The following is a 20,000-nucleotide window of genomic DNA, read 5'->3' as shown; positions in this document are numbered from 1 at the left end:
TGTATCCGGCGCAAAGGTGCTGCTTATCATTGGTACCAGGGTATGCTTTCCTGCAGGTGTTGTCATCCACTAGGGGGAGCTTCAGCTGCTGCAGGGTCTCCTTACCTCCCAATGAAACTAAAAGGCAGAGAGACAGCGAGACAGAAAATAAATAAACCTTGTTAAACATGAAAAAAACAAAAAATATGTCTTGTAATCGCAGGTCAAAACTGCACTAAATTGGAAGTGTAGGACCATTATGACTCCCACTGAATGCATGTGATGTACTAAACCTGCGCAGTAGTCATAATAATGTAATTTCTGTAATGTATTGCTTTTTGCTGTAACAGGATGCCATAAGCCACACTTACAGTCCTCAGCCACGTCACCCCATCCGGTGACCCAGCACTCAGAGCTGGTGTTGAAGACGTCCAGAGGGGTGGGCAGTGCCACGGGCATCACATGTTTGGAGGTGAACACCGACTTCTTCAGCTGCACCAGAGCGATGTCATTGTGCAGTGTGCCCTTAATCTTGCGGTACTCGGGATGGATCAGGTAAAGGAGCACAGAGTACTGCCAGAGAATGGGGTCTCGAAGATTCAGTCGGCCCACCACCACTGGTCTCATATGCCTGTGTGTGTGTGTGTGTGTGTGTGTGTGTGTGTGTGTGTGTGATTGCGTGTGTGTGTGTGTGTGTGTGTGTGTGTGTGTGTGTGTGTGTGTGTGTGTGATTGTGTTTGAGAGAGAGAGAGAGAGAGAGGGAGAAGTATATTATCATCTATAAACACACAGCAACTCTTTCAGAACTCCTCACCACCCCAACCACAAGTATGCATACAGTATGTATGTACACACACACACACACACACAAACACACACATTTACAATAAAGAAAACATACACATTCTCCAAGCAGTGGGCTGCGGTCAGAACCCATCGAGTGTTGATAAGGGAACCACCACAGGAAGATTCATACTGAGGATAGAACACACACACACACACACACACACACACACACACACACACACACACACACACACACACACATACACATATTAAACAAACACAAAAATACTGTTTTGAAAAAAACAGTAGAGTGAAAAAACTTTCTAACTGTGCAGTGAAAATACTGAAAAATGATCACTTCCTGGACTCAAAAGATGCATTTAAGGTAATCTTTGGATGGGAGAACACTGAATATTCAAAACAAAGGAGTCGTTTAGTTTCGCAGATGAAGGCTTGACTAAAGGTCTTGAAAAAAACATGAAAGTAAAGTGTTTTTTTTTTATTTTTTTTTTAAAAAACAACAACTATTAACTACAGTATATACAGTATCCAGTACTGGCGGCCTTGCACTGGCTTCTTATTAGATTTAGTATGACGTGGCATTGACTGTTTTAAATCACTACATGGGCAGGCTCCATGTCTCAAAGATGCTTAGCTCTTACAGGGGAGCTACACCAGACGCGTAACTGAAGCGTTCCGTTCGCGACGCGTAAAATCCATTTTAGAAGATGGGTCTATTTTTTTCGAATGTACGCGCCACTGTTGCGTCTGGTGTAGCTACTTCCATTGACTACAGTGATAATTAACTGCTGCGACCGGCTGCAACATACGCGTCGCGAACGAAACGCTTCAGTTACGCGTCTGGTGTAGCTCCCATGTTACACTCGATCACGACCACTAAGGTCTGCATCACACGCATCATGCCTGGACACACCCCATTCCTGCACCTCTGCAACAGTCTACCAAAAAAGACTGTGCCTGTGCTGTGCCACTGTGTCTGGGACATCTGTTTTACAGTAAATCTCTTCCAGAAACCTATTTGTTCAGATTTGCTTTTAAAAGCCATTGAGTTTTTGTGTAAGAAATGGATTTTGATGTTGTGTGTATTCTTGCCTATATGTTTATATATCTTTCTCTGTTGTTTTGGTTGTTGTCTGGAAGTGTCAGCTGTTGTTGATGTTTTAATTATCTTTTAATCTTTGTCTTTTTAACTGTGCAAGCATTTTGGAATTAAGTTTTTCTTGTTTTGGACATCAATGGTTTGGAGCCATTATTCAATAAACAACTCAATGGGGTATAGCTCACATACATACTGTATACACTGGTATCCCCCCTCTCTCTCTCTCTCACACACACACACACACACACACACACACACACACACACACACACACACTACCATTCCAGTAGTGGACTCAAGGTACACCATCCAGGGCCATCTTCTAGGTGCTGCATCCTCTCCCCCAACTATAGAGCTCCGGGAGTTGAGACGCGGCAAACCTGCAGACAAACACACTGCATTACACACACGCACGCACACACACACACACACACACACACACACACAGACAGACACAGACACACATCATGTATACATGAAAGTACTATTTGCTTATAAATCAGTAGATAGTGCAGTACCTATCAGACATGCTTCAGCAGCACACACCTTCTAGACTTGTCGGGTCTCAGGAGAAGAACCAGTTAGTAAAACTCGCTGTTAGAACCAAATATGGTGAAGCAGCTTTTAGCTATTATGCAGTTCAGCTCTGGAACTGACTTTTGGATGACATCAAATAGGCCCCAAATTAAGCCAGTCTTCTGCTAACTGACCAAATGTAGGCTACTTTCTGTAAAATTCTGAATCTGTCATTTAATTATTATAACATATCTTTTATGCTTTCTTTGTAATTATTCTTTACTTAAATCAAATCAAATCAAATCAGGCTTCCCGGCCAAGTTTACTTGCGTATACAAGGAATTTGGTCTCTGCCTTTATCCCATCCGTGAATTAGTGAACAGACACAGGCCACAGTGAACACACAGAGATGTGAAGCACACACTAACCCAGAGTAATTCACATGGAGTTGTGCATGATAGAACCAGAATTGGAGCAGGGATCAAATACTGAAGAAGAACCAGACCCAAGATTGGAATCAAATGTCTCTGACTGTCGAGCATCCTGTTGCTCCTTTGTAGGCCTGTTTTCGGTACTGGCACTTCAGCCTAGGCAAAAAGCATAACCCCCAAACACTCACTACCAGCCCCCGTTTTCATAACTGTTGCTGCTTTCTAGGTTTGACTGTAGATGTAGTAAGCAATGCTTTAGCTAGTTGTGATTTGCCCGTTTTACAGTGGCAGATTAAAGTTGTGAGATTTTCATACGAAGGAGTTGACAATGCGATTTTGATTTTGAGGGTCCCTGTATATTTATTTTACACACCAAACTGCCGTTATTCAACTATGCCAAAGCAAACTCGGTTATTCCATCACCCCTTCACTGTAAATAAATAGATGACATTTCAGTGGTCCAAAATTTGTATCCTCAGACACATGAGCATGCAGACAAAAAAATACACTCAAAATATTGATCGTGTGTGAAAAATAGAAAATTATGAGTGTGTGTGTGTGTGTGAGAGAGAGAGAGAGAAAAAAGTTGGACCAACACACACACACGTCTCTCTCTCTCTCTCTCTCTCTCTCTCTCTCTCTCTCTCTCTCTCTCTCTCTCACACACACACACACACACACACACAGTCACACACACAGCATCTCACCTGTAGCTGTGCTGAGCAGCAGGGTCACACAGAGACAGACCCTGAGTGTCATCTCTGCAGTCTGATGGATCCACCCAGACCACTGCTGTTATATACTGTATGAGATGAACACACCCACCAAGATTACCACACACACACACACACACACACACACACACACTTCACACACAATTCAATAAAAAAAAAAACCTTTATTTATCCCAGAGGGGCAATTTCCCCATGCAGGCATAGTGACATAGAAGACATAACATAACATACAAGACAGGACAAAGGAGAACAAGACAGACAGGTGTGTGTGTGTGTGTGTGTGTGTGTGTGTGTGTGTGTGTGTGTGTGTTTGTTTGTGTGTGTGTGTGTGTAGGGGGGTTAGTCCCATGATAGGGAGGAGAGGGCTGGGGGCATATTTAAGTTCAAAAGGTGAATAGCCTCAAAGGTAAAGGTCACCTTCCTACTGTTAGTCCTAGCAAGAGGACAGCGCAGACGCCTGCCAGAGGGCAGCCATTCAAAAACGCCATGTAGAACATGAGTAGTCCTCCAAGATAGAGTTGGCTTTCCTTAGTGTAGCCTTATCATGCAGTAATGTCAGTGACTGGAGAGGGTGGCCAATGATCTTAGAACATACGTGCACAATGCTCTAGAGGTGTTTCTTATTTTGGATGGAGAGGGAGTGAAACCAGCATATAGATGAAAACGTCAGTACACTTTCAATGAATGCGGTGTAAAAAAAAAAAAAACAACACACACTCATAGGCATAGACCTACAGTATTGCTGCAAAACATCACCCTTTGTAATGTTGCATAATTATTAAGCTCTTAGCTACTTTAGATAGAACAAGAAAAGAGATGTGTGTGTCAAAGATAACAGTGTGTAACATATAGAAACTTTAAACCACATATCTCACAGACATATCGCTTGTCAGATGGTTGAAATCTATACAAATGCATGCACGAGCATGCACATAGGCACAGGCCTATTGCATAAAACATTGTAGTCTTGGAGAATCTCTTAACTGCTCAGATAGAACAAGATAAGAAATGTGTGAGTCAAAGACAACAGTGTGTGTTTTAAAGCTGACTTAAAACCACATCTCTGTCTTGTTTCGGTTCTCACTAAAATAACTGACCACATTACTCCTCTGCACTGGCTTCCAGTAAGTCACAGAGTTGACTTTAAAGTATTATAAATCAGTAAATGCTAGTTACTGCTCAGTAACGAATTGCCTATCAGACATGATTCAGCAGTTCACACATTCTAGACCTCTTCGGTCTCAGGAGAAGAAACAATGAGTAAAACCCTCTGTTACAACTAAACATGGTGAAGCAGCTTTTAGCTATTATGCAGTTCAGCTTTGGAACTGACTTTCAGATGACATCAAATAGGCCCCAAATTAAGCCAGTTTTAATTCTAGACTTAAGACCAAACTGTTCTCACCAGAAAGTCTTCTGTTAACTTACCAAATGTACTTTCTTTAAAAGTCATAAATTGCTGTTTAATTATTCTACCATACCGTTTATAGTTTTAGTTCATTATTATTCAATTATAAATTATATTTACTGTACTTTCGAACTGTTCTTTAACTACTGCCCTTTTATAGTTTACTAGCTATTAGTGTTTGCTTTTGTTCCAGCAAAGTACTGTACATTTAATGACCCCTGTGTGTGAAATGCACCATATAAATGAACTTTACTTCACTTAACATGTGGTGGTGAGGTTTAGCTGGAGGTTTAGCTGGTGGTTTAGCTGCATGATGGCCTGGAACATTGCGTGCATTTATGTGTGTGTGTGTGTGTGTGTGTGTGTGTGTGTGTGTGTGTGTGTGTGTGTGTGTGTGTGTGTGTGTGTGTGCGTGTGTGCGTGTGTGCGTTTGTGTGTTGTGTGTTTGTGTGTGTGTGTCTTGGTATGGGTGTGCATGGTTTGCATATATTGTACCATCTTTGCAGAAAGGGTTAGATGCAATTAAAGGGGTTGTAGAATGGATGAACAGAGCATTTTACCTTGTTCTGTGGTGATGCTAACACAGAAAGTATACAGCTTAAATCAGTCCAAGAAATGCTCAGGTGTTATTTCACAGCCCTACAATTACGGTTACGTTATGCTCCATAGCCAGTTTAGCCCACTGTGAATCATATCAATAGCCCCATGGCAATGGAGTTGTGCATGATGGAACCAGGGCTCAAATACTGAAGAAGAACCAGAACCAAGATTGGAATCAAATATTTCTGACTGTTGAGCATCCTGTTGCTCTTTTGTAGGCCTACAGTATGCTTTCTCTACTGGCACTTCAGCCTAGGCACAAAGCATAACCCCCAAACACTCACTACCAGCCCCTGTCTTCATAACTGTTGCTGCTTGCTAGGTTTGACTGTAGATGCAGTAAGCATTACAACTTGTTATTCTGATTCTTGAAAAACACCCTGGCCAACAAGTATAAGCACAGTTTAGAGGGATTTTCAGACACTAGGAGGCAGTCTGCTTCACCTTGACATTTTTAAAGTTTTTTATCTACCTAAAAACATCCATGCAAACGTGGCACATATGGTTATATTCTAGAAGACCTCAACCATAATGATGAGAGTAACGAGAGTAAAGTGGATGTAATAAAATGAGTTTTTATTATAATTCAGTGTAAACACAACTTTAAATAAAATAAAACAAAAAAATGCTAATATGTGTCAGCATTTCCTAAGAAATAGTGTGTGTGTGTGTGTGTGTGTGTGTGTGTGTGAGACTATCATGGAAACAAGAGATAGGCCGCACTATGCATAAACAATCATTTATTCACACAGACGCGTTTCGGCGCTCTGCCTTCCTCAGTGTGTATGTTACAATAGTGGACAGAAGTCTTAAATACCCACACCCATTACAGATCATTCCCTCATCAACCAATAGTAGCAAAATGACAATAATTATTCATCATAATTTAACAATTATGTGATCAGGCCAACACATTACACCAATTAAAAGCTATACACAAAAAATGCAACAAAGTAAATACGTTTTACAAAAAACAACTTAATATCAATTCTTCATTCATTCCATTGGGAATACAAGTGTTCAAATTGAAGATATACCAAGCCTCGCGCTGAAGGAGGCGGTTCTCGCGGTCCCCCCCTCTTGGAGAACGATTCACAATTTCCAAGCCCATAAACCTGAGAGCATTTACATCATGACCCACTGCATTAAAGTGTCTGGCAACTGACGATTTTTCATCCTTTCTTCTAATTGCACTTTTATGTTCAAAAATCCTAGTTTTTAAATGGCGTTTTGTCTTACCCACGTAATGTAACCCACAGGGACATGTCAACAAATACACAACAAATGTTGATAAGCAGGTGATGCGGCCTCGCACTTTGTATGTTCTGTTGTCTACGGGATGAGTGAAACTTTTCTCGGTCATCATGCTGTTACATGCTGCACAATTTAAGCACCTAACATTCCCGTGAGATACTTTAAATGGAAACGGTGAAGACATCGCTGCAGGGAGATATGACCGAACTAACTGGTCCCTCAGATTGGGCGCTCTCTTATAGCAAGTGCGTGGGGGGTCTTGGAACTCTTGGCCAATATTCGGGTCACTACTTAGGATGTGCCAGTGTCGGTTTACAATTACAGTGTCGGTAACCCTTGTGTCCACCTATGGACAAATATCAAACACACTTAAAGGTATTGTAAACCGACACTGGCACATCCTAAGTAGTGACCCGAATATTGGCCAAGAGTTCCAAGACCCCCCACGCACTTGCTATAAGAGAGCGCCCAATCTGAGGGACCAGTTAGTTCGGTCATATCTCCCTGCAGCGATGTCTTCACCGTTTCCATTTAAAGTATCTCACGGGAATGTTAGGTGCTTAAATTGTGCAGCATGTAACAGCATGATGACCGAGAAAAGTTTCACTCATCCCGTAGACAACAGAACATACAAAGTGCGAGGCCGCATCACCTGCTTATCAACATTTGTTGTGTATTTGTTGACATGTCCCTGTGGGTTACATTACGTGGGTAAGACAAAACGCCATTTAAAAACTAGGATTTTTGAACATAAAAGTGCAATTAGAAGAAAGGATGAAAAATCGTCAGTTGCCAGACACTTTAATGCAGTGGGTCATGATGTAAATGCTCTCAGGTTTATGGGCTTGGAAATTGTGAATCGTTCTCCAAGAGGGGGGGACCGCGAGAACCGCCTCCTTCAGCGCGAGGCTTGGTATATCTTCAATTTGAACACTTGTATTCCCAATGGAATGAATGAAGAATTGATATTAAGTTGTTTTTTGTAAAACGTATTTACTTTGTTGCATTTTTTGTGTATAGCTTTTAATTGGTGTAATGTGTTGGCCTGATCACATAATTGTTAAATTATGATGAATAATTATTGTCATTTTGCTACTATTGGTTGATGAGGGAATGATCTGTAATGGGTGTGGGTATTTAAGACTTCTGTCCACTATTGTAACATACACACTGAGGAAGGCAGAGCGCCGAAACGCGTCTGTGTGAATAAATGATTGTTTATGCATAGTGCGGCCTATCTCTTGTTTCCATGATAGTCTATACTTTGGTCAGCACTCTAAAAAGTTATAAGTCTTGAGTGAAGCCTGCTCCTACCTTTATGAACTTTTATGACTAATTGAGCGGAGCTCCTCACTATGTCTTACGAAGAAATGGAACGCCTCACCAATGTGAGAGCCAGCACGTTTGCCTACACAGAGCAAGACTCAGCACAAATCCTTTTCCCCCCGATTACAATGGGAACAGCCACTGATACCTGGGAGATGCAATGTGGTCTGCTGGAAATTCTCCGAAAAAAAGAGACCAGAGCATTCTCACACGGGAGTGTACTCTCACAGTACTGGCGGAATAAACGTATACCAAGAGGATTACGCATCATGAAGGAACCTACACTGGGCCGTGATGATCCTGACTTTTGCAACAAATGGTGCGACATTCTCAACAAATGTTCACTTGACTTGATGCTGCTAGTAATCGACAACCAGAACAAGCGACTGACTTCGATCAAACAGGAGATTACCGAACTCGAGACACAATTGAAGAAGGATTTCTCCTCAGCGCAATACAAGGAACTTCTGGAGAAGTGTGACGCTCAGCTAACTTCATACAATACAGAATTGGAGCGCAAGAAAATGGAGAAGTACCGGAGAGATACCATGGACTATCGTAGCCATAATGTTTATCCTTGGCTTCGTGAAAAACAAGGCCTTCCGGGTAGGCAGAAACAAAGACCTCGAAAAACTACAACCAGCGCTTCCTCTGATGTGAGCACCGACACTGACTCATCCCTGACAGCGACGCGTTTTTTACGATCCGCCCAGCAGCCACCTCCAACAGACGCTCCAGGGGCGCGGCGCGCAAGACGCGGAGGGGGAAAAAACGCAAAGGAACGGTGAAGGATAGCTCTAGCGTCATCAACATCTCCTCGAAACAGCTAAGTGAAGAACAGCTTTCCCTGTTGTCAAAAGGTCTTTCATTCGTTCCAGTTAAAGGGAATGATCCCTTCACAACGAAGATAGAAATGTTCAAATTTTTCCGATCGATTCGCCTCAAGGCGTTTTATTCGAAAGGTACTCAGAATAGACATTATTCACAACCCAAACTTGGGACACAAGAGGGCTTCTCGGCCCCCCAAAAGACATTTAAACCAAAAAGTACTTTTCTTCCCCCTGCCAACAACTCCTCAGTAGAGACTTTTTGCCGGCTGGTGGAACAGGACACGTTCTCCTGCCTGAAGAGTGGGATGGGCACAATTAAATCTAACTTGTTAACGTCTGAAAAAGAGGCATTGAAGGCACTTATGTCTGATACTGATATTGTGATAAAACCTGCCGACAAGGGAGGGTCTATTGTTATTCAAGATGTGTCTGTTTATGTCAATGAAATAGAGAGGCAGCTGGGAGACACAAATGCTTATGAGCGCTTACGCACTGATCCAACTGTAAAATTCAGTGAGGAGATAAAATGTAAATTGAAAAAAGCATTGTCTGACTCGAACATTACTGACCACGAATACAAGTATTTGGTTCAAACTAACCCTGTAAGACCAGTAATCTATACTCTTCCAAAAATTCATAAGAGGTTAAACAATCCACCTGGTCGACCCATTGTGTCGGGCAATCAATCTATCACTGAGCCCCTCTCCCAATTTGTAGACCATCATATAAAACAACTTGTATATAATTTGCCCTCTTTTCTGAAGGACACAACAGACTTCCTTAAGAAACTCTCATGTATCGGGAAAGTAAGCCCGTTGGACCTACTATGCACCATGGATGTGACTAGCCTATACACAAATATACCGCACACAGAAGGGTTAGCGGCCTTGGAACATTACCTACAGATTAGTCAATCACCACACACAGAGCTCCTCACTTCATTAGCTCATGAAGTATTAACCAAAAACTATTTCATGTTTCAGAACAAGTATTTCTTGCAGATCCAGGGGACTGCAATGGGTTCACCCATGGCACCAAACTATGCCAATCTGTTTATGGGGAAATTTGAAGAAGATTTCATTTACTCTAACAACTTGTTCAAGCATCATTTAAAAGTATGGTATAGGTACATTGATGACATCTTTTTTATATGGCAAGGCTCCAGGGATGAATTAGACGCTTTTAATGATTATGTGAACAGCAGACTCACTTCGCTTAAATTCACTTTGAACTGTGATGCCAATGTTATGCCTTTTCTTGATGTATTGGTGAAGAGGGGTGCGAACTCATTATGCACTGAGATTTATCGAAAGGAAACAGACCGTAATGCCTATTTGAATTATCGAAGCTTTCATCCACCTTCACTTAAACGTAGTCTACCGTATAGTCAACTCTTGCGGGTGCGTCGCATTTGTGACAGTGAACAAGCGTTTGAGAGACAGGCTGGGGAGATGTGTCAGAGGTTCTTGGACAGGGGATATGATCCCACACTATTGCAGGAGACTTTGGAGCGTGTGCGTATTATCCAACGGTCTGATTTGCTGACCGATCGCGCACATGGACAGACACGTAACACACCAGTAACCCTTGTGTCCACCTATGGACAAATATCAAACACACTTAAAGGTATTGTAAACCGACACTGGCACATCCTAAGTAGTGACCCGAATATTGGCCAAGAGTTCCAAGACCCCCCACGCACTTGCTATAAGAGAGCGCCCAATCTGAGGGACCAGTTAGTTCGGTCATATCTCCCTGCAGCGATGTCTTCACCGTTTCCATTTAAAGTATCTCACGGGAATGTTAGGTGCTTAAATTGTGCAGCATGTAACAGCATGATGACCGAGAAAAGTTTCACTCATCCCGTAGACAACAGAACATACAAAGTGCGAGGCCGCATCACCTGCTTATCAACATTTGTTGTGTATTTGTTGACATGTCCCTGTGGGTTACATTACGTGGGTAAGACAAAACGCCATTTAAAAACTAGGATTTTTGAACATAAAAGTGCAATTAGAAGAAAGGATGAAAAATCGTCAGTTGCCAGACACTTTAATGCAGTGGGTCATGATGTAAATGCTCTCAGGTTTATGGGCTTGGAAATTGTGAATCGTTCTCCAAGAGGGGGGGACCGCGAGAACCGCCTCCTTCAGCGCGAGGCTTGGTATATCTTCAATTTGAACACTTGTATTCCCAATGGAATGAATGAAGAATTGATATTAAGTTGTTTTTTGTAAAACGTATTTACTTTGTTGCATTTTTTGTGTATAGCTTTTAATTGGTGTAATGTGTTGGCCTGATCACATAATTGTTAAATTATGATGAATAATTATTGTCATTTTGCTACTATTGGTTGATGAGGGAATGATCTGTAATGGGTGTGGGTATTTAAGACTTCTGTCCACTATTGTAACATACACACTGAGGAAGGCAGAGCGCCGAAACGCGTCTGTGTGAATAAATGATTGTTTATGCATAGTGCGGCCTATCTCTTGTTTCCATGATAGTCTATACTTTGGTCAGCACTCTAAAAAGTTATAAGTCTTGAGTGAAGCCTGCTCCTACCTTTATGAACGTGTGTGTGAGACACCACAGACTTACACGCACACAGAATGTGGACGTAGTTCCATTTGTAGATTGTTGATTTGTAGAGTCTTTAAAACCACACATCACCCTCTGACATCTGTCTCTTTTCCTGTCTATGTGTGCACATTCATTAGATGCATTAGATGCATTTACCACCACACCGTGTGTGTGTGTGTGTGTGTGTGTGTGTGTGTTTTAGTTAAATGTACCACCATCCTAATCTGCATCATGTGGTAGCATTTGCTAAGGCTCATGTTGTAAGCTATTAGAATTTGCTTAGCACTAGGCTTATTGAATTAGGCGTGTGCGAGAAATAGAGTGAGTGAGTGTGCACACACTCACATACTGTACACACAAATACACTTGTCATGTTAATAAATGTTTTTTTTTATTTGAATGTGAATTTAAATAGGCGAAAATGTGCACATGTGCAGGAGTGCATGCTAACCAGATGATTTAAAGTGTGTTTCAAACCAAACTAGATGCACCGCATAGCGGTACACAATATGACCGCCGCTCAGTTCTGCATTCTCTCCAAAACGAATTACGCTTGTCAACTTTCCTGCATCTCCGATTTGTGCAATATACTGTATGTATATATCTCCTTCTCTTGCAGCTCATGTGTATATGAGTGTGTGCATGTGTGAGTTTGCTTGTATAAAGATGTGTGTGTGTCTGTCTGAGTGTGTGTGAATGTGCATGTGTGCGCGTGTGTGTGGAATCCGTGCAGTGTGTTTATCTGTGCGTGTGAATCTGTTGATATGTGTGTGTGAACTTAGTTACTTTTTAAACTGAGCCCCCTGCCGGCTCAACATAAAAATGGAAATCGGTTTTGCCAATAGCCTACTCACTATATTGGAATTTAACAGTTACGCCATTTTGACAGTAACGTCAACAATATATAGAAGACATCACAACCTGCAAAAAGTAATTTCAGGGAGGTATCTAAAAATACTTTAACCTACTGAGATACTGAAATACAGATGAATAGCCTCTGTTTGTTCAATAATGTCTAGTCAGTATACCAAATAAGAGAGGCCTATAGATAGAAACTGTGGTAATAAAATATGAAGATTTTGGTAGTTTGGGCTTTTCGTGTATCCTTCTATTGTAGCCATTTAGCCATCTACTTTAGGCCTGAATTATATGCTAATGAAATTACACTTGTTAAACTCACCTCAATAAATATTTTGCAATCATTTAATCCACCATGGGCAATGCTAAAATTACTGTTACAAACCAGCGGCAGAGTTGGCGGTCCAACGCGGGTACCCACCAGTGGCCCGCTGGAGTTTTGCTCATCAGTTCTCTGGCGGTCCATCGGCGGCTCAGAAGTGGCTCCAGATAAAGGGCCACCCTTTTGCCGCTTACTACCCACCAGCTTCTAATTGGCCTTATTTATGGCCATAATAATGAAAATGATGTACTAAAATAGCAATAATACATTATAACACTTTCCATTTGCCCTCAATCAGAACAATTTACAATTATTGACAGGGCTTACCAAAGTTACCAAATTTACTAAGGTGAAGACAGTGCCTGCTGATGAGAAACCTATAAATGTATTCTGTAATTTAATAATCCAATATAAAAACATTTATCCTCAGCAACTATCACACAGACTCACCACACATAGTATTAGGTTCAATTCATTTTGTTTATTTATTTATTTTACATGCTTTTGTTTATTTATTTTGCATGCTCATTTACATGCTTTATTTATTGTACATGCTTAAACAATTTATTAAAATTATTTTTAATAATGATATTATGCAACACACTCTTCAGATGTAAGGACTTAAAAGCCACCTTTCCTGCTGCACCAGTCTAATTAATTTGGAGCGCCAGGGACCTCCTCAAAGCCCGGCCCAGCATCCTCTTAAACAGCATCTTTGGTGGTGTTTCCTCCCAAAATAGCAAAATTGAGCTGAATTTACTACCTTTTCACTACCATCAACATGTTTTCTACTACAAAAGCAAAAGGTGAAGAGTAATGTAATGCAATACCTTTCCAAAACACAATAACACATTTAAGAACAACAGGATTTAACAATGAACAAAGCTACTGGCATTTGAACAGGGGTGTGTAGGCTGTCAATAGGCACTATATTTACCGGCATGGCTGGAGTTGATGAAGCTTGCTGGGTGGTGGTGCTGGCAAAGGTGTAGTGGTCTGACTGGCAAACTCTGTTGAACAGATTGGTTTAGTGAGATGATTACTGCAATGGTATGACACCTGGCACATGCTAACTAGCGCCTAAAGTACAAACACTTCTAAAGGATATTTCCACTTAATTTTCAGACAAACCAAGCAATGGACCACATGTACAGACTCTACAAATATTAACCATGATATCATTTTTTTTATTTAAATGACTTGAAAGAGATCGTCAGGTATAAATGCACCATACAGTAGTGGCCAGTTAATTCATTCAGATGCTGTTACATGCTAACTAGCGCCTAGAGCAGTGGTTCCCAAACTTTTCTGGCTTACGGCACCCCTAAACTTATCTCTCTCCATCCACGGCACCCCTATTTTTTTTTTTTACTTTTCACTCAACCTCCTTTGTGCCATATTTGTACTTCATGCCATTTTCTTTAACCTTGTGATATGTTGGATAGGCCAAAACTGCTTTTATTATAGGCATTATAAGGTGAAGTTAATATCTTTTTTTGTTTTATTCAAATGAACTACTTTAATTCAACTCATTTAATTGAACTTTTGAATAAATGGTGAACAGGATGTGAAGAGACAACTTGATAACCACCTGACCTCGGGGTGCAGTCTGAACCCATTTCACTGCAGAGGGCAGTGAATAACCGTGTTTGAAGGGGACGTGATTTAACGTAATTAACTATTTTTACGACTTGATTCAATACATCCGTCAGGTCTGGAGGCATCGTTTTTGCAGTAAGAGCCTCCCGATGCAACATGCAATGCGTCGCTACCATGGCAGGATTCTGTTGCATAGCTTTCGTTACAAAGCCTTGACCCGACCCGTCATTGAGGCCGCCCCGTCAGTGGCAGTGCACACACTTACGCACATATCCCAGCTAAGATTATTGTTCCTCAAGTATTCATCTGTCACCCTGAATATCTCATCTCCGGCAGCATGGTTGGTCAGTTCTTTGCAAAATAAAAAGTTATCTGTAAATTTGTCCTCATCGACATCTCACGTTAGCGAGCAGCTGGCAAAGGCCACTAGCATAAGTGGACTCGTATTTGAAGCGCAAACTTCCCCAATAGCCGTAGCCAATGTTAGCCCACGTCTCCCTGCAGACCAGGCATACTGGTGTGGGACATGTTTCCTCGCCACCCCAAGTGAACACATACTGGAGGTAGGAGTCGTTATATTGCCTCACTTTTCTCTTTGCTGATTTCGTCTGGTCAGATTCCGACGTCTGTCCCTGTGGAGGTGCATGGCGCTCTCTTTAAAAACGTATATTGCGCTTATACCTGCACTCCGCCATACGGAATAACGAACGAAGTCACCGAACAAACAATAAGTAGCCTACATACAGTACAGTACGATACAGTAAACTTTAGCCTATTGTTTGTGCTGCAAATACGTTTTTGCAATAAAATGAAATTTTAAATGGATATTATGCTTTTTAAAATGTCATTAAATTATCAAGCCTTAGACAATTCCGCGGCACCCCTGAGCATGCGTCACGGCACCCACTTTGAAAACCCCTGGCCTAGAGTACAAACACTTCCAAAGGATATTTCTACTTAATTCTCAGACAAACCAGGCTAGGGACCACATGTACAGACTCTATAAATACTAACCATGATGTCAGTTTTTTATTCAAATAACTTGAAAGAGATCGTCAGGTATAAATGCACCATGCTAGTGGCCAGTTCATTCATTCACATGCTGTTACATGCTAACTGGTGCCTAGAGTACAAACACTACTAAAGGATATTTCCACTTAATTTTCAGACAAACCAAGCTAGGGACCACATGTACAGACTCTATTAATACTAACCATGAGGTCCGGTTTTTATTTAAATTACTTGAAAAAGATCGTCAGGTATAAATGCACCATGCCAGTTCATTAATTCAGATGCTGTTACATGCTAACTAGCGCCTAAAGTAAACACTTCTAAAGGATATTTCCACTTAATTTTCGGGCAAACCAAGCTAGGGACCACATGTACAGACTCTATAAATACATTTTGGAAACAGGTGTTCGCTTTAAATACAGTTTTTAAAATGAAAATAGTAGAGATATAGAGAAGAGATGTTTTACTTACCTAGTCCTAAGCCTGCGACTGGTGGTTTGAGTAGGCCTACTGACATTGTAGGCTATTCGCATCTGCTCGGAGGAGTTTGCTTGATTACGTTTCTAAACGTAAAGACATTTACCAACTTCTTTATAAGTCTGACGGTTAGCAGCTACACAGTTACGTGCAAGAACAACAAGTCACATAAGAGATGAAATCGTTCAGCTTACTGCAACATGAGAAATCAAGTAGTGTGAAACTAGCGACAGTAACGAAAATTCCAATATGGCCGCCATTCGGAACTGAGAAATCATAACTCCATCTTCTTCGTTTGTCTTCTTCTCTCTGATCTGATCTATCACTCACTGAGCAGCGCCAGCGCCACACACCAGTGGCAGCAGGCTGCAGTGTTTGAACGTTGTTGCATTAGTTCTGCTTTTGACGTTCTCATATAAAATCGTAATAAATACATAATTGTTTTATTTGGTAAGCACAGGGTAGCCACGGGGGTGGCCAGTGACACAGCTACATGGGGCACAGGCCATTCTAGGCTTCAGTGTAGAACAGCCACGTTGAGGGACCATTCACTAAATGCACACATAAATACATGTATTATAGCCCCCCATGGATGAAATTCCACAAAACTTGGCATACTCCCAGAGGGTGCCAGGTTAATCATACACATGAAATTTGGTGCAGTTCATAGCATCTCATCTGAAGATAGGGGCAATTAAAGCAATATTACATTACATTTTCAATTTTTACCATGGGGGTGCAAATCACAAATGACTGGTTATAAGCTAAGTTGATCCGAGCTCTTGAGACCAACATACCATAAAAAAATTGTCAATTTTTGGGCAATTTTTGGGCTTCGGGCGGGGGCAGCGCGGGGGGGGGAGTGACCCCCGGGGACGAAACGAAATTTTTTCGCACAAGTCTACTGGGGCTACATGCCCACCAAGTTTCATGTGCCCCGGTGTTACGGTGTCCCGGGAATCGTTGACCAAAAAAAAAAAAAAACTTTGACAACAACTATATGACCGCTTCGCTAGCTATGCTAGCGGCGGTCATAATTAGGATAATGGTGGGAATGGACATCAAGCATATCCATGTGCACATGAGTTTACACTCTTTTCATTCACTTTCAGATTCATTAACAGAAGAATGCTGGGTAACACTTTATGGTAAGGGTAGATGAATCATCATGAATTCATACATTAATTCATTCATAATTTGTGCATTACTTCATGCCTTAATATATCATGAATCATCAGGAATTGACATGAGTTCACCATATATCATTCATGACCTCATGCATGAACAACATATCAACTAAAGCATTAAGTATGGTGGCTACATCATTATGAACTATGGTTTATTAAGCATGATCATGATGATCTTTTTTCTGTACATAATTTATCATGAATTCATGCATCTAAGCCTTCTTGAAATATCAAGGGATTAACTAAGTATTAGTTACTCATGAGTTTATCATGTTTGTGACGCCTCAACTAAAGTGGTGAATAATGACGTGTGTTTAGAGAAAGAGTTTAAGAAAGTGTGTTTAGAGAGTTTGTACAAATTAAGCCCAACAGTCACAGTAACTAATGCTTAGTTAATCTCCTAATAATTCAGTCTTACATGCATGAATTCATTATGATTCATGTACAGAAAAATAAATCATCATGATCATGCTTAATACACCATAGTTCATAATGATGTAGCCACCATACTTAATGTTTTAGTTGATGCGTTGTTCATGCATGAGGTCATGAATGACATAGGGTGAACGCATGTCAATTCCTGATGATTCATGAGATATTAAGCCATTAAGTAATGCATAAATCATGAATGAATTCATGATGATTCATGTACCCTTACCGCAATATGTTACCGAATGCTGGACTTTCATATTGTTACAGGCCCCCTGGCCTTGCCTCTTGCTACTGTCTGTATCTCATCCTTCAGGTGATTGTCTCCAATCAGCCAATTAGGTGCACCGGTGCACAGGTCACCTGTCGATGATAAAAGCGCTGGAAATCCTCCCCCCTGGCAGATTTGAGATTCGGGCAGAGCTGAGCCATTGAGCGGCCGAGCAGCAGACTACCTGAAAGAGCTGATCTGGCTTGCATGGTTCGCCCGTGTGTTTTTCGAGCAAATAAATTGTTAAAATTCTGCAACCTCGCTGTTCCCCCATTTTTGTGTTGTGCCCATTCAAGGCATAACAATATGTACGTTGTGTTTGATAACTCTGATGAAAAATCTCTGTACTGAGATTGTGGGATTGTGCTTACTCATGGATTTTTGGCAAGTCCCAAAGATTGATACATGCAGTACACACACACACACACACACACACACACACACACACACACACACATACACACAAATGTGATGCTACTAATGATTTTATTGATAAGATAGAAAAGGGGAGAGACAGGAGAGAGGGACAGAGAAATATCAGGTGCAGGTGTAGTTCTCCTCCCTGAGTGACCACTAGAGGTTGCTGTGGTTCAGCTATATTTGCGGATGGTGTCTTGGATGAACTCGGTGTATTTGATCACACGTGTGTACACCCCAGGGTAGCCACGCCGGGCACAGCCACGTCCAAAACTCACCACCCCGACCTGGACAAACTTCCCACATGCCTTACACACCAGGGGGCCGCCAGAATCACCCTACACACACACACACATACACACACACACACACACACACACAGGAGAGGATCATAAATACAGAAAGTGAGACACACACACCCATACAAAACATTTAGATCTCCCCCTGCATACACACCTCAAATATGTAGTTACATTGTGCAGCAACAGACACAAATTGAACACACATAATGACCTCATTAATACAGAGGTCCACTAGAACACACACACACACACACACACACACACACACACACCCGGCATGAGTCCTTGCCCCCCTTCATGTATCCGGCACAGAGCTGGTTGTAATTGGTACCAGGATACATCATCCTGCAGATGTCGTCATCCACTAGGGGGAGCTTCAGCTGCTGCAGAGTCTTCTTACCTCCTAATGAAGCTAAAGAGAGAGAAACAGCGAGACAGAAAAGAGGAACAGACAGCCAGATGGACGACGGAAAAGGGAAGCGAACACAGAGAGAGAGTGAACTGCCTGAGCCTGCCAGCTGCTATGTCTCAAAATGGGCATTAATTGGATTAGCCCTGAAAGAGCATATAGTACCTTCATAATGTTAGTTTAATTAAGCAATAAGCCCCGAGAAGCCGTGGGTTATACTGTATAATCGAACAGCTAAGGGGCGTTGTTAGGCACGACGCAAAGCCCTTAGCTCTTCGATTATACTTTGTAACCCACGGACTCGAGTGGCTTATTGTTTTTCTAAAACGATTACTACGTCGATCTAGCAAGATTTCATGAAACAAAGGCACAGCAACGAAAAAGTAACAATATATTCATAGATAATCATTCTATCAAACTATCCGTTTTATGGCCTGGACAGACTATACGATTTTTTTGTCACTCACGATTGTCGTTTACGATCTACCATGTCACACTGTACGATTTTAGAACCATGAAAACCTCTCCGCGTCTTGGTCAGGAGAGTGGCCACATACACCGAAAGCATCGGTCGCGTCATACGACTCCCGTCAAATTTCTGACAAGCCAGACTTTTTGTCGGGCTGTTTTAGAACGTTGTGAACGACAAATCGTAAGTCGTGAAGCATGTCACATTATAAGATTCACTCCGCGTTCGATGTCGTGCCCGACCATTTGAAATCGGTTACGACGCTGTAAACTTGTCGGTCACGACAAATTCGGGCCAAAATCGGGCTGAAATCGTGTAATGCAGTGGTTCTTAACTGGTTTGGCCAAGGGACCCACAATTCCCTATGGTTACTAGGTCGCGACCCACTTTTTAAAATATATAAAGAACGTATTTTATTTCTCAAAATATATTACAATCGACAAAATACAAACATTTAGATTTACAAAACAAACATTTCAACATTTAGATCCATTTAGATTTGACATCACACTGTAACTGGATGCACAGCAAATAACACGAGGGGCCTATAGGCCAGGTGTACAATGAAAAGGCCAGAGACCAATGTGCAAATTAGACCTATATGCGTTTTAGGAGCATTAATGAGAGAACTGGAGATGTTTTTTAGATCTGATCAGAGACTCGAGCCCTGTCCTCACATTCA

The 20,000-nt window shown here is 41.5% G+C and overlaps 1 protein-coding gene across 1 annotated transcript in view; it reads right to left on the bottom strand.

Moving 5' to 3' along the window:
• Positions 1-20,000, bottom strand: part of LOC134061880 (serine protease 27-like) — a 32,377-nt gene that overhangs the window by 662 nt on the left and 11,715 nt on the right. The gene's annotated exons all lie outside the window — the stretch shown is intronic.

Source organism: Sardina pilchardus, chromosome 17, assembly GCF_963854185.1.
Source record: "Sardina pilchardus chromosome 17, fSarPil1.1, whole genome shotgun sequence".
NCBI lineage: Eukaryota > Metazoa > Chordata > Actinopteri > Clupeiformes > Clupeidae > Sardina > Sardina pilchardus.
The sequence above is the reverse complement of the archived record's forward strand: the minus strand, read 5'-3'. Positions and strand labels throughout refer to the sequence as shown.